Source organism: Schistocerca piceifrons, chromosome 2, assembly GCF_021461385.2.
Source record: "Schistocerca piceifrons isolate TAMUIC-IGC-003096 chromosome 2, iqSchPice1.1, whole genome shotgun sequence".
In the NCBI taxonomy this organism is placed as follows: domain Eukaryota; kingdom Metazoa; phylum Arthropoda; class Insecta; order Orthoptera; family Acrididae; genus Schistocerca; species Schistocerca piceifrons.
In genome coordinates, this window is record NC_060139.1 from 364438088 (window position 1) to 364453988 (window position 15901).

General features: G+C 47.1%; 1 protein-coding gene across 1 annotated transcript in view; it reads left to right on the forward strand.

Annotated features, from left to right (window-relative positions):
* Positions 1-15901, forward strand: part of LOC124776655 — a 402196-nt gene that overhangs the window by 134554 nt on the left and 251741 nt on the right. The window lies entirely within an intron of this gene.

A 15901-nucleotide genomic window follows, 5' to 3' on the forward strand; every position in this document is an offset into this window, starting at 1 on the left:
TGTGGTATTCTTGACGACCGTGTCATCGGTCCAGGTGTATTAGATAACCGTCTTAATGGAGTAAGATATCTTGATTTCGTTCAACATGTGTTACCAGAATATTTGGTGGGTATTTCTTTGGCTCTACGACGCCATATATACTTTCAGCACGACGGATCTCCCGCACAAGCCGTACAGCCGGTAACACAGTATCTCGCCATAACGTACCCTGGGGCCTTGGATCGGTCGCCCTGGAATTACTTCTAGGCCACTCAGGTCACCCGATCTTACTACATAAGATTACTGTCTGTGGTGTTAGCCTCAGAGCGAAGACTATAAGTGCAGAGTAGACGCAAAGGAGGAACCTCTTACCATATTTTACGTGCGAGTGCTCAAGTAAAGAACCGTACGAATGAGCTGACAACAGCTACGCAGCATCTGTGTACAAGAGTTGCAAACGACATTGCAGTTGACGGTTGATTTTCGAACATTTTTTGTTGGGAATGTACACAAGTAAACAAAACCATTGGATCAGAATGTTTCATTTACTATCACCAGTATTTGTTCTGTTGTCCATTGTTTTCATTAGTTTACTTGGAAATTGTTAAGAAGAACACAAATGTTCGTAATGACGTTTTTTGTTGAGAATCACTATCACCCCTCAAAGCATGTACGAGGCGTGTTTTTTAAGTGAGTACAGTTTTGAAATTAAAAAAAGACGTGCTAAGATATCTCAATTTTATTTTTACATGAAAGCCTGTACCTTAATCTACGCACTGACGCCATTACAGTCTAATTCTGCCTTGTTTACGCTGTGTACTGAGTGTTTAAGATGCCTCCGATAATCGTGAGTCCCGCCGACTGTGAAGTGCGGGCTGTCATAAGACTTCTTAGTGCTAAGGGCCTAAAAGCAATCGATATTCATCGTGAGATCTGTGCAGTTTACGGAGAAAACACTATGAGTGATGGAATGATAAGAAAGTGGGTGAGAGCATTTGAAGATGGCCGCACAAATGTGCATGATCAACAACGGAGTGGGCGTCCTTCGGTCGTTAATGAAAGTTTGGTGCAGAAAATGGACAATAAGGTGAGAGAAAACAGACACTTTACGATTTCCTCCATGCGGGATGATTTTCCTAATGTTTCTCGCAGTGTTTTGTATGGCGTTGTGACCGAGCACTTGAATTACCGACAATTGTGCGCACTTGGGTACCGAAAATGTTGACAGATGTGCTCAAAACCAAACGTTTAGACAGTGCATTGACTTTCCTTGCCGGCCGGCGTGGCTTAGCGGTTCTAGGCGCTACAGACTGGGGCCGCGCGACCGCTACAGTCGCAGGTTCGAATCCTGCCTCGGTAGGTTTAAGTAGTTGTAAATTCTAGGGGACTGATGACCTCAGAAGTTAAGTCCCATAGTGCTCAGAGCCATGTGAACCATTTGACTTTCCTTGAGCGGTAGCACAACGACGATGATAATTTCTTAAGCCAAATTGTTACGGGCGATAAAACATGGGTGGCCTACGTCACACCAGAATCAAAGCAACGGTCGATGGAAGTTGAGCAAGGACATCGTTTTGCTGCAAGACAATGCCGTCCGCATGTGGCGAATCAGGTAAAACATCTCATCACATCTTTCCGATAGGAAACTCTAGATCATCCTCCGTACAGGTCCGATCTTGCACCCAGAGGCTGCCATCTGTTCCTGCACTTCAAGAAGCTCCTGGCCGGTCAGCATCTTCAAGACGATGACGAAGTTAAAACAGTGGTGATGCAGTTGTTAACAAGTCAGGCGGCAGACTTCTATGAAGAGGGTATTGAAAAACTGGTACAACGTTATGACAAGTGCCTCAATATTGACGGAAATTATGTAGAAATGTAGATTAAGGTACAGGCTTTAATGTAATAATAAAATTATTGAGATCTTAGCACATCTTTTTTTAATTTCAAAACGGTACTTACTTAAAAAACACGCCTCGTATCTCTCTTCGTGATTCACACTGTATAAGTATCACAACTAAAAGATGCTCCGCTCATGACTTCGCTTTATTGTACAGCGAACTTTTTAAGTTCGCTGCCTGTGGACATTACTTGCGACTCTGGAGGGATAGCTGCATGGGTGAAACTGCCAAATGACGATTCGAGAAAAAAAAATGCAACCACACAAGACGAAACTACAGCACCGTTGTTGACATTGCGCAAAGCGACACTTGTGCGGAAGATGCAGGACGTGAAGCGACGGCGTATGTCATCATCTAGGGAGAGGATGTCTGCGCCGTCAGTGAGACAGATGGCCCACAGCGAGGCGCCGTAGCGGGCCATCAATACGCGGCAGCGGACACAGACGGGCCTCTGCGCCACCGTCTGCCGGCCGGCGGTGTCCTTGGCGGCAATTAGGGCACTGTTAGCGTAGCCTGGCCGTGGCGCAAGGGCTCTGCCAGAGCGCGCCCACCCAGCGCGCCGTGGTCAAGAGCGCCTGGGCCATCCACCTCCAGGCCGCGTCTGCGCTGGCGCCAGTGTTTCGTGTGTCTGTCGCTTCCGCCGCTACTGAATTTGAAACTGAGGAGCGCCCTAGCTAATGATGTTTGTGCCACCATCGACGGCACAAAATCAATTTCAGAAACAAACGAACTCTGTGAAACAGACTGGTGATTTGAATAAAATCCTGTCGGTGTTAAACTGTGTCACTATGAAGTACTAAAAAAGATCGACATTCCGAATGCCTTTGCCGCATTCCTCTTCTGGACTAGCGTACAACTGTATGAAAGCCTTGAAGAGGACCGCTGCAAACACGCTCGAAACGTCGTTTTTATAATTATTATTGTGCTTCATAATGACGCGGCCTATCACCCAAAAGGATTTCGTTCAAACTGACACTGGCCGTGGAAGCCTATGCATCCAAACTGTAGGTCTGTTTTGGCCGTCCTTTGCTTATCTTTTATTCGCTACTAGCTGATTAGACAGCATTTCTCGGTTACATATGTGTCCAATTCTTGTATTACATGTGGAGAATAAATTCCGGCAATAGCCTAAGAACAAACTGTGTTTACAAGGTTTTAAAAGTATATGTGTATATATAGAGCTGTAGGGTTTTACGCCCACAGTATTTTTTTCTACATATTTCACCGTATGTGCAATAACTTTGATTCAAATTTCTGTAGGCGTTCCATGTTTGTTCTTACATGATTGGTACAGATTGTTGCAACTGTTCCGTAGTTATGCTTCATGAGTCACCCTTTCCTCGTCAAAGTGGGGGAGGCTGCACTCATAAAGCTTTTTTTATCAAAACGACAGCCGCACTGGGATTGAAGAACATGATTGGGAAGTTGGAATTACGTGGTTATTTGGGAACTGCTCCTAGGAGAGGTCGATGGCCAATTGCGCCACGAGTTGTTGAAGTTACTGTTCCCAGAGCTGAGAATATTGGACACAGTGTGCGATCTTAAACAACTCCACAAGATGTGTTACGACAGTTGAACATTTCATGGTCCACCGTACGAAAAGTGCTTCGAACAATTGTGCAACTAAATCTGTAGAGCGGTTCCAGGCTGTCGTGGATGCATATGGTCGTCACATTGACCACCGTTTGTAGTCTGGCACGTAAACATGAAACGCGATTAACAGATTTTACCCTCTCAGTGGAAATTAAAATGTGTTCCTTTTATTGGTTTATTCGTTATTTCTCTCCCTCGTGCTCTTATAAATGTTTCCACAAAGTTTCAGTGTCATACGATCACCCGTTTTCCATGCGGGACCTCTGATGTGGCGTAAGTTTAATTATAACCCCCCTGTATACCAACCACACCTGTAACTATCACTTGTCATACACCTTTCATCTACATCTACATGATTACTCTGCAATTCACATTTAAGTGCCTGGCAGAGGGTTCATCGAACCACAATCATACTATCTCTCTACCATTCCACTCCCGAACAGCGCGCGGGAAAAACGAACACCTAAACCTTTCTGTTCGAGCTCTGATTTCTCTTATTTTATTTTGATGATCATTCCTACGTATGTAGGTTGGGCTCAACAAAATATTTTCGCATTCGGAAGAGAAAGTTGGTGACTGAAATTTCGTAAATAGATCTCGCCGCGACGAAAAACGTCTTTGCTTTAATGACTTCCATCCCAACTCGCGTATCATATCTGCCACACTCTCTCCCCTATTACGTGATAATACAAAACGAGCTGCCCTTTTTTGCACCCTTTCGATGTCCTCCGCCAATCCCACCTGGTAAGGATCCCACACCGCGCAGCAATATTCTAACAGAGGACGAACGAGTGTAGTGTAAGCTGTCTCTTTAGTGGACTTGTTGCATCTTCTAAGTGTCCTGCCAATGAAACGCAACCTTTGGCTCGCCTTCCCCACAATATTATTTATGTGGTCTTTCCAACTGAAGTTGTTCGTAATTTTAACACCCAGGTACTCAGTTGAATTGACAGCCTTGAGAATTGTACTATTTATCGAGTAATCGAATTGCAACGGATTTCTTTTGGAACTCATGTGGATCACCTCACACTTTCCGTACTTAGCGTCAACTGCCACCTGCCACACCATACAGCAATCTTTTCTAAACCGCTTTGCAACTGATACTGGTCTTCGGATGACCTTACTAGACGGTAAATTACAGCATCATCTGCTAACAACCTAAAAGAACTGCTCAGATTGTCACCCAGGTCATTTATATAGATCAGGAACAGCAGAGGTCCCAGAACGCTTCCCTGGGGAACACCTGATATCACTTCAGTTTTACTCGATGATTTGCCGCCTATTACTACGAACTGCGACCTTCCTGACGGGAAATCACGAATCCAGTCGCACAACTGAGACGATACCCCATAGGCCCGCAGGTTGATTAGAAGTCGGTTGTGAGGAACGGTGTCAAAAGCTTTCCGGAAATCTAGAAATACGGAATCAACTTGAGATCCCCTGTCGATAGCGGCCATTACTTCGTGCGAATAAAGAGCTAGCTGCGTTGCACAAGAACGATGTTTTCTGAAACCATGCTGATTAAGTATCAATAGATCGTTCCCTTCTAGGTGATTCATAATGTTTGAATACAGTATATGCTCCAAAATCCTACTGCAAACCGACGTCAATAATATAGGTATGTAGTTCGATGGATTACTTCTACTACCCTTCTTAAACACTTTGTGTTTATGCAAGTCGTAATATGTGTCTCGAGAAGTGAGTTGGCGCGTTGCAGCGACAGCTGAGACTGGGGAGCATCGGCTCCCGTGGAAGGCGGCTAAAAACCGACCGCCTTGTTGGCAGAAGGCGTTGACTTGTGGGACCACCCAGACGGCGCGGCGTGCCGGGCGCGTGTTTGCACAGTGGATGCAGTGCGGGCAGAAAAAGCTGGCCGAGCCGCCATTGCCGCGCGTCCTGAGGACACACAGCGTTGCAGCCGGCCGGACTTACTTCATAAACACTGTTTAGTGTTCACTGCCGGCGCTGCGATCGCCGAGGCTCTAACACCCGGAAGCTGCGTCCTCCACTATGCATACACCATCGCTCACTGTCGCCGCGGGCTGTGTCCTCGTGCTCGCGTAATCCTTGGTGCGCTTCTTTGCGAAAGCAGAAGCTTTTGCCGCCACTTTCAGGTGTTTACTAATGCTCCGTGTTGCTTTATAAGCCCTCGCCGCCCCGCTGTGCATTGACTGCGTAGCTATTTTTCGTAAATTCGACGAACAAAGAAACTTAAAAGCAACAATTCTTATGCATAGCGCGTTAACACAGGTGGAAGATACGATGAATACCAACAAATTGAGTCCCACTGGTAATTTAATGCCCAAAGTGTGTGAGGCGTATTTGGAACCACCAGTCAACACTGTCATTGTATATGTACTGAATTTTGAAGACTGCCATCTTTTTTATACCGCAAGCTGTGTGCTTTCTGAATTTATGTAATGTGTGTCAACCCGCTCCCTTCCCCCAGCTAATGTCGTACAGAGCTTGTAATATGTCTAGTCTGTATCTACACTCCTGGAAATGGAAAAAAGAACACATTGACACCGGTGTGTCAGACCCACCATACTTGCTCCGGACACTGCGAGAGGGCTGTACAAGCAATGATCACACGCACGGCACAGCGGACACACCAGGAATCGCGGTGTTGGCCGTCGAATGGCGCTAGCTGCGCAGCATTTGTGCACCGCCGCCGTCAGTGTCAGCCAGTTTGCCATGGCATACGGAGCTCCATCGCAGTCTTTAACACTGGTAGCATGCCGCGACAGCGTGGACGTGAACCATATGTGCAGTTGACGGACTTTGAGCGAGGGCGTATAGTGGGCATGCGGAAGGCCGGGTGGACGTACCGCCGAATTGCTCAACATGTGGGGCGTGAGGTCTCCACAGTACATCGATGTTGTCGCCAGTGGTCGGCGGAAGGTGCACGTGCCCGTCGACCTGGGACCGGACCGCAGCGACGCACGGATGCACGCCAAGACCGTAGGATCCTACGCAGTGCCGTAGGGGACCGCACCACCACTTCCCAGCAAATTAGGGACACTGTTGCTCCTGGGGTATCGGCGAGGACCATTCGCAGCCGTCTCCATGAAGCTGGGCTACGGTCCCGCACACCGTTAGGCCGTCTTCCGCTCACGCCCCAACATCGTGCAGCCCGCCTCCAGTGGTGTCGCGACAGGCGTAAATGGAGGGACGAATGGAGACGTGTCGTCTTCAGCGATGAGAGTCGCTTCTGCCTTGGTGCCAATGATGGTCGTATGCGTGTTTGGCGCCGTGCAGGTGAGCGCCACAATCAGGACTGCATACGACCGAGACACACAGGGCCAACACCCAGCATCATGGTGTGGGGAGCGATCTCCTACACTGGCCGTACACAACTGGTGATCGTCGAGGGGACACTGAATAGTGCACGGTACATCCAAACCGTCATCGAACCCATCGTTCTACCATTCCTAGACCGGCAAGGGAACTTGCTGTTCCAACAGGACAATGCACGTCCGCATGTAGCCCGTGCCACCCAACGTGCTCTAGAGGGTGTAAGTCAACTACCCTGGCCAGCAAGATCTCCGGATCTGTCCCCCATTGAGCATGTTTGGGACTGGATGAAGCGTCGTCTCACGCGGTCTGCATGTCCAGCACGAACGCTGGTCCAACTGAGGCGCCAGGTGGAAATGGCATGGCAAGCCGTTCCACAGGACTACATCCAGCATCTCTACGATCGTCTCCATGGGAGAATAGCAGCCTGCATTGCTGCGAAAGGTGGATATACACTGTACTAGTGCCGACATTGTGCATGCTCTGTTGCCTGTGTCTATGTGCCTGTGGTTCTGTGAGTGTGATCATGTGATGTATCTGACCCCAGGAATGTGTCAATAAAGTTTCCCCTTCCTGGGACAATGAATTCACGGTGTTCTTATTTCAATTTCCAGGAGTGTATGTTATGTTAACCGGGGACCTAGAAACGGCGGAGAGGCTCCGTCCCCGCCGCAGTGGTCTGCAACCCCACGACGCCTATCGCAGTCCACTTCACCCCTCCGCCGCCCCACACCGAACCCAGGGTTATTGTGCGGTTCGGCCCCCGGTGGACCCCCCAGGGACCGTCTCAGACCAGACGAGTGTAACCCCTCTGTTTGCGTGGTAGAGTAATGGTGGTGTACGCGTACGTGGAGAACTTGTTTGCGCAGCAATGGTTCAAATGGCTCTGAGCACTATGGGACTTAACTTCTGAGGTTATCAGTCGCCTAGAACTTAGAACTACTAAAACCTAACTAAGCTAAAGACATCACACACATCCATGCCCGAGGCAGGATTCGAACCTGCGACCGTAGCGTTTGCGCAGCAATCGCCGACATAGTGTAGCTGAGGCGGAATAAGGGGAACCAGCCCGCATTCGCCGAGGCAGGTGGAAAACCGCCTAAAACCATCCACAGACTGGCCGGCTCACCGGACCTCGATACAAATCCGCAGGGAGGATTCGTGCCGGGGACCGGCGCTCCTTCCCGCCCAGAAAGTCTGTATCTAACATCAACTAACAATGAATTGTTTATAAACCAGTTTCAGTGCTGTGTATTTCAGATTCCTAAAATGTTACTGATCCAAATAGGCTTTTATAGCTGGGAAAAAGTTGCTTACATATAAAGATTTAGAATAGTAAGAAATGAAAAGGTCTACCGTAGAATCGGTGAGAACTGAAATACGTAGAAAACAGTGACTGGAAGAAGGAACAGGGACTTGCACTGAAAAATAAGGGAATAACTTCTGTGGTTCCAAGAGAGCCATAGGAAGCAAAAACGGCGGGGCAAGAGAGATTGCAATGCGTCGAACAAACAGCAACGGACGCTGGGTGTAGATGCTGCACTGAGTTGAAGAAGTTGCCACAGTAGAGGGAGCCTTGACGGGACACATCAAACCAGTCACAAGACTGGTGAAAAAAAACTTATTATACGAAGTGTATACGTAACCTGTTGTTTTAGTATGTCCCATGAAAATAGCGTAAAGTCTCTCACTTGTCAACAGAGTCCTCTGCTGTTTCCTACAACAAACTGTGGACCACCACTAGAAACCATCTTCTGCGAGTGGTTTTCCTACTTTGTCAAATGGGTCCCTCTTGTACGTATTTGCGAGGGTCATTCGGAAAGTAAAGAACGTTCTTTCCTATATCTTCATTTGATATAATTAAACGAAACCGCCGGCCGGTGTGACCGAGCTGTCCTAGGCGCTACAGTCTGGAACGGTGCGACCGCTACGGTCGCAAGTTCGAATCCTGCCTCCGGCATGGATGTGTGTGATGTCCTTAGGTTAGTTAGGTGTAAGCAGTTCTAAGTTCTAGCGGACTGATGACCTCAGAAGTTAAGTCGCATAGTGCTCAGAGCCATTTGAACCACTGCAAAATTGTGACGGTTTATGGACGAAATGAAATTAAACGTCCAGCCGTAGTGAAGTGGTGTCAACAGTTTGACCAACGTCATATAGAAGTGGGTTATGCTGATTGGGAAGGAAGACCGTAGGCATCGGCCACAGAGGGCATGGTCCGAGAAATCGACGTAGAACATCTGGAGGGAAAGAGATTTTACGACGGTGTGAGAGTTCCATCAGCAGTTCTCGAATGGCTCTGTAACCAAGGAACGGATTTCTGTCGTCGAGGAATTGAACGATTCGTAGAAAGGCTCTAAGCACTATGGGACTTGACATCTCAGTCATCAGTCCCCTAGACTTACAACTACATAAACCTAACTAACCTAAGGATATCACACATATTCATGGACCAGGCAGGATTCGAAACTGCGACCGTAGCAACAGCGTGGTTCCGGACTGAAGTGCCAAGAACCGCTCAGCCACAGCGGCTGGCTTCGTAGAAAGATCCTACTGACGTTTACAGAGAATATAATGTATCTGTATTCACTCTGAAGTGTAATTCGGCATTCAATAAAAGTTACTTGGCCTGCCGAAATGATATGTAACTTACTTTCTGAAGTCCCCTCGTAGATACTGGTTCATTTTGTTGCTTAGACAACCAGTGATGACATTCACTCTTTCGCTCAACTAAACTTTGTAAATCGCTTGTTTTTGTGCTATCAGCTAGATTGGAAATTAAAAGTTTTCCACATTGATATGTTTTAACATTGCTTGCAGAGAACTGCAGCAAATATCTTTCGTACACTTTCACCTTCTAGCGGACTCCGTTGAAAATACCAATTACTTGTTTTTACAAGTATATATCGGTGAACTGTTTTGAAAGCAGAGATATCCTTTCTCACCTTTATTACTTCTCATAATTTAAGGACTTTTTCAATAAGTGTAATCAATTGATTATAGCGTCCCCAAGAAAGACGTTTTAAAATAAACATGTTCATAGGCATATCACGAAATACAGATACATCAGTGGTTATTAATTCCTCTCGCATTCGCTCCAGCCCAATTTATTCACAACCAGAAGGGTACAGCATTATGTTACGTATTAAAATCTTAACTCATATCTTTAAAAAAACTTATTTGACTCCAGTGTGGCCAGAAAGAGGCTACGTACATTCGTTTATGTTGCGTTCATTTCATTGTATAATAGTAATCGCCGCAGGAGAAGTGGTACAGCTTCAGGCTACCTTTTGGGGAGGACAGCGGGGAGTACTGATTCTGGCGACGTGATAGTGTAAGTGCGCTCGAGGGTCAGACTATAGCGTTCGCCAGATCACCGCGGCGTGCGTGGAACGGGAGGAAAAGCAAACAAGTATGTCGAGTAGTTTTTCATTAGACAAGATGTTACTATGATAAATGATATGCCGTAACAAATATCGTATAGATCGTAAAGTTTTCCGTGATGTTGCACCGTTTCTTTATCACTACACTGTGCTGGCTGTAAACTACATTAATTGCAATTACGTGTTGTTGTTGTGGTCTTCAGTGCAGAGACTGATTTGATGCAGCTCTCCATGTTACTCTATCCTGTGCAAGCTTCTTCATCTCCCAGTACCTACTGCAACCTACATCCTTCTGAATCTGTTTAGTACATTCATCTCTTGGTCTCCCTCTACGATTTTTACTCTCCACGCTGCCCTCCAATGCTAAATCGGCGATCCTTTGATACCTCAGAATATGCCCTACCAAGCGATCCCTTCCTCTAGTCAAATTGTGCCACAAATTTCTCTTCTCTCCAACTCTGTTCAGTACCTCATTGGTTATGTGATCTACGCATCTAATCTTCAGCATTCTTCTGTAGCACCAAATTTTGAAAGCTTCTATTCTCTTCTTGTCTAAACTATTTATCGTCCACGTTTCACTTCCATACTTGGCTACACTCCATACAAATACTTCCAGAAACGACTTCCTGACACTTAAATCTATACTCGAAGTTAACGAATTTCTCTTCTTCAGAAACGCTTTCCTTGCCATTGCCAGTCTACATTTTATATCCTCTTTACTTCGACCAGTTATTTTGCTCCCCAAACAGGAAAACTCATTTACTACTTTAAGCGTCTCATTTCCTAATCCAATTCCCGCAGTATCACCCGATTGAATTCGACTACATTTCATCATCTTCGTTTTGCTTTTGTTGATGTTCATCTTGTATCCTCCTTTCAAGACACTGTCCATTCCGTTCACCTGCTCTTCCAGGTCCTTTGCTGTCTCTGACAGAATTACAATGTCATCGGTGAACCTCAAAGTTTTTATTTCTTCTCCATGGATTTTAATTCCTCCTCCAAAGTTTTCTTTTGTTTCCTTTACTGCTTGCTCGATATACAGATTGAAAATGAGTAACATCGGGAATAGGCTACAACACTGTCTCATTCCCTTCCCAACCACTGCTTTCCTTTCATGCCACTCGACTCTTATAACTGCAATTACATATACAGCAAAATCTAACAGGCATGTATTGCAATCCTCTCAAGAATATGCATCCAGTTTAGTTACGACTGCACAGGATGTAACAACACGATAGCGACAGACTCACAATAACTGTAGAGGGTCTCCTCGGGGAACAATTTGAGGATGAATGTACTTAACACTCTACTTCTTTTGCAGGATCTCACATTTAATATTAAATTTCAGCAACAGTTTTTATACCAGTATGTGGGAAACTGGAACTGTTAAATGATGATTAACAGTTTTTAGCTATATAATATCTTCTTTCTGTTTTGTCTGAATAAATGTGTAGAATACAACAGTTTTTTTATGACTTGCACGTTTAAAACATGGTACTAATCTGTCCAGTCACGTTAATACGGTCACCGCCAATGTTCGACGTCAACATGCAATGACATCTGAGAGAAAGGTGGCAACACTAGCAGTGGAGGGAATATATAAAGCATGTCGCGGGAACGCGGAAAATAGCAGTCGTCGTGTAATGCGGAAACGGAGCGATTTATCAGACAACAGTACTGCAATTGGACGTCCACTGAGCGGCGGCAGGTAGCATTTCCAGATGACAGACGGCCGTTGGCGTGTACGGCGTGAAACGTCGGAAACCAGTCACCCTGAAACAACCTTCGGAAAGATTTAGGCCGGAGGGAGCGTTATGGTTTGGGGAATGTCTTCGTGAATTCCCTGGGTGATCTCGTCATTCTGCAACGCACAGTAGGCCTCTATCCTTGAGGACATTCCTTCATGCAGCTTGTCTTTCCTCAGCACGGTGACATCTTCCAGCAGGACAGTGCAATGTGTAACGCAGTTCGCAGTGTACGTGCTAGATTCGAAGAGCACCAGGATGTGTTTATCGTACTCCCCTGGCCATAGAACTTCCGGGATTCAATCACGATTGAGAATGTTTGGGACCGCCTAAGTCGGGCGGTTCGCGCCGTAGATTCTCGACCGAGAAGCCTACTGCAGCTGGCCACATGCGCGCGGGATTATCCGAGCGGTCTATGGCGCTGCAGTCAGGGACTGTGCGGCTGATCCCGGCGGAGGTTGAAGTCCTCCCTCGGGCATGGGTGTGTGTGTTTGACTTTAGGATAATTTAGGTTAAGTAGTGTGTAAGCTTAGGGACTGATGACCTTAGCAGTTAAACCCCTTAAGATTTCACACACATTTGAACAGCTGGCCACAGTACTGGAGTCGGCATGGCTCCACATCCGTGTCGGTACCTTCCAGACGCTCACTGACTCCCTTTCTGAACGTCTTGCAGCGGTCCGCACTGCGAAAGGTGGTTGTTCAAGCTTTTGACAAGTGGTCACATTTATGTGTCTGGATGATGTTGTTACTTAATTGCTAGTTCAAATGGTTCTGAGCACTATGGGACTTAACTTCTGAGGTCATCAGTCCCCTAGACTTGGAACTACTTAAACCTAACTAACCTACGGACTTCACACACATCCATGCCCGAGGCAGGATTCGAACCTGCGACCGTGGCGGTCGCGCGGTTCCAGTCTGTAGCGCCTAGAACCGCTCGGTCACACCGGCCGGCAATTGCTAATTATGAAGCAGCTTTTTCTGGCATTTGGAACATCACAATGTCGAATAAGGTAGTGATTGTTCTTAGCTGTACTTCATAAAAGTAATCCTATGGGCGCCCATGGTCAGTTGCCTTTCAAACGTGTAACAAGAAGTATCAATGAAGTGCCCTTTAGCGACTGTAACTGAAATGCAGGAATGTCTCTCCGAATAGCGTCAAAGTGTTGCCTGTTAATGTTTTAACTCGGAAATATGTTGTGACTTTTCGGTCTGCAATCACTTTGATGTTGGCAGCCAGCACAGCGTAATGGCAAAGGGCACTGGAAGGGGAATATTTTCCGCGAGACCGGCCTCCATCAAGAGCATTGCATTATCCTCAGGTATCCTCTCTCCTCCTGCGTGTTGACGGAAGTGCTTTAGCTGTCGAGCAGCAGTGTTCTTCCTCCGGCAAAAGAGCGGAATTCCGAGCCGCTCTCTGCTCATCAGCCCCAACACACACCAGCGAGCCGCCCCCTCTGCCCTCGGAGCAGGAAGTCCGCCGCCTTCACGGCAGAATGCCCTTCTCTTCCCGTCTGCAGACGTGTTCTCTTGGCAAGGTGCGTAGCCCGTGTCTGGCGTGGCCGGCCCCACAGGATCTGCTTTAGCAACCCCTGCCACGGGGGGCGGCGGTGACTCAGCCAAATTGCGGCCTCCTTTGAGAGGGGAGCTTTTTCATTTATTCGGCCAACTTCAGTTGTCTTTGAAATGGATAATGTGCTGCCCCCACCGAGGGCTCGGACCCACGTGCGAGGGGAGAGCGCGTGCCGGAGAGCCTGCTGTATTCGGCGCCGCAGCACCGGCGTATGTGCGGATTGTGTAAACAAAGTTGCAACCTGCTACCACTGAGGAGAAACTCACGCTCAAAAACAAGAGATGTTTTCATCAGGAGTCTATACAGGTCCGGCCGCAAAAGTGCGCTATTGTCTGTTTTCATGCTTTTTTTTGCCAGAGAGAAGAAAATAAGTGATGAGGGTTTGGCTACCTTCCTTTGAGCCATCTTCTGAGTTAGTGCGTGACTATCACTCAACATGTGCATACATCGGATAAAAATATGGAAACACCGCTAGAAATGCATGCTTGGAGATAAATGCAGATTCAGCTCAGGCTCCGGGCTGCGCTGTTATACAATGAAGACCCAAGAAACTAGTACACCTGCCTAATACCGTGTAGAGCCCCCGCGAGCACGCAGAAGTGCCGCAACACGACGTAACATGGACTCGACTAATGCAGCGTTGTCCATGAATCCGCAAGAGTACAAGGGGGGAAGAGATCTCTTCTGAACAGCACGTTCCAAAGTGTCCCAGTTATGCTCAATAATGTTCATCTCTGAGCAATTTTGTCGCCAGCGGAAGGGCTTAGAAGAGCTTCCTGGAGCCACTGTGTAGCAATTTTGGACGTGTGGGGTGTCGCATTGTTCTGCTGGAATTGCCCAAGCCTATCGGAATGCACAATGGACATGAATGGATGCAAGTGATCAGACAGGATGCTTACGTACGTGTCACCTGTCAGAGCCGTTCCTAGACGTATCAGGGGCTCCATATCACTCCAACTGCACACGCCCCACACCATTACAGAACATCCACCAGCTTGAACAGTCCCTTTGCTGACATGTAGGGTCCATGAATTCGTGAGGTTGTCTCCATACCCGTACATGACCAGACGCTCGATACAATTTGAAACGAGACTCGTCCGTCCAGGCAACATGTTTCCAGACCAATGCCGGAGTTGACGAGCTCAGGCGAGGCGTAAAGCTTTGTGTCATGCACTCACCAATGGTACACGAGTGGGCCTTCGGCTCCGAAATAGCCCATATCGATGATGTTTCGTTGAATGGTTCGCACGCTGACGCTTGTTGATTGCCCAGCATTGAAATCTGCAGCAATTTGCGGAAGGGTTGCACTTCCATCACACTGAACGATTCTCTTCAGTCGCCGTTGGCCCCATTCTTGCAGGATCTTTCTCCTGTCGCAGTGATTTCGAAGATTTGATGTTTTACCGGATTCCTGTTTTTCACGGTACACTCGCGATATGGTCGTACGGGAAAATCGGGGAAACTGTGTCCCATCGCTCGTGCGCCGACTATAACACCACGTTCAAACTCCCTTAAATCTTGAGAACCTACCATTGTAGCAGCAGTAACCGATCTGACATCTGGGCCAGACACTTGTTGTCTTATATAGGTATTGCCAACCGCAACGCAATGTTCTGCCTGTATTTGAATCGCATGCTTATACCAGTTTCCTTGGCCCTTCAATGTATTTCACCACAAACGCCACCTGCGCAATTACGTTAATACTTTGCAAGTGATAGTTATGGTCAGAATAATGTTCTGTGTACTTGTGACTGCATTATATCGGAGCTAAGTGAATGCGGACCCGAGTAAATTGTTCTTACTCGTATGGTGAACATTTCCGTAACGAAGGTAAGAAAAGTGTTTGGTGCTTCAAGAGATGTCGCATGCAGGATAAGGGAATATCATCATCCGCTAAGTCACAACGCGGAAGAAAAATGTGTGTTGAGTGATCATGACGTACGGCCATTAAAAAGCATTGTGACGAAAAATAAACGGGACGACAGCAGTAAAAGTCACTTCAGAATTTGATGTCGCACTTACGAACCTTGTCGGCATCAAAACAACACGCAGGGAGCCCCAGAACCAGGGATTTGTATGGCGAGCTGGAATTCCAAAACCAGACATCAATGATGCAAATGCTTGTAACTAGAAAACGTGCTGCCGAAGCCGTGAGTCATTTGATTGGATGAGTCTTGTTTCACACTGTTTCCAACTTCATGCCGAGTTTACGTCTCAAGAGTGTAATATATTGGTGGTTCGATGATGGTACGGGTAGCCATTTCGTGGTGTTCCATGGGCCTCGTGGTTAGTCTGCTAGGTAGCATTACCGTCAAGGACTGGGTAACCGTTTCGGCTGGTCAGTTCCACCCTATGGTACAATGTTCCCCAATGGTGAGGACTGGTTTTGTGAACACTAGGATATATTATCGCATCTCCCTTGGCCACCACAGTAACCAGG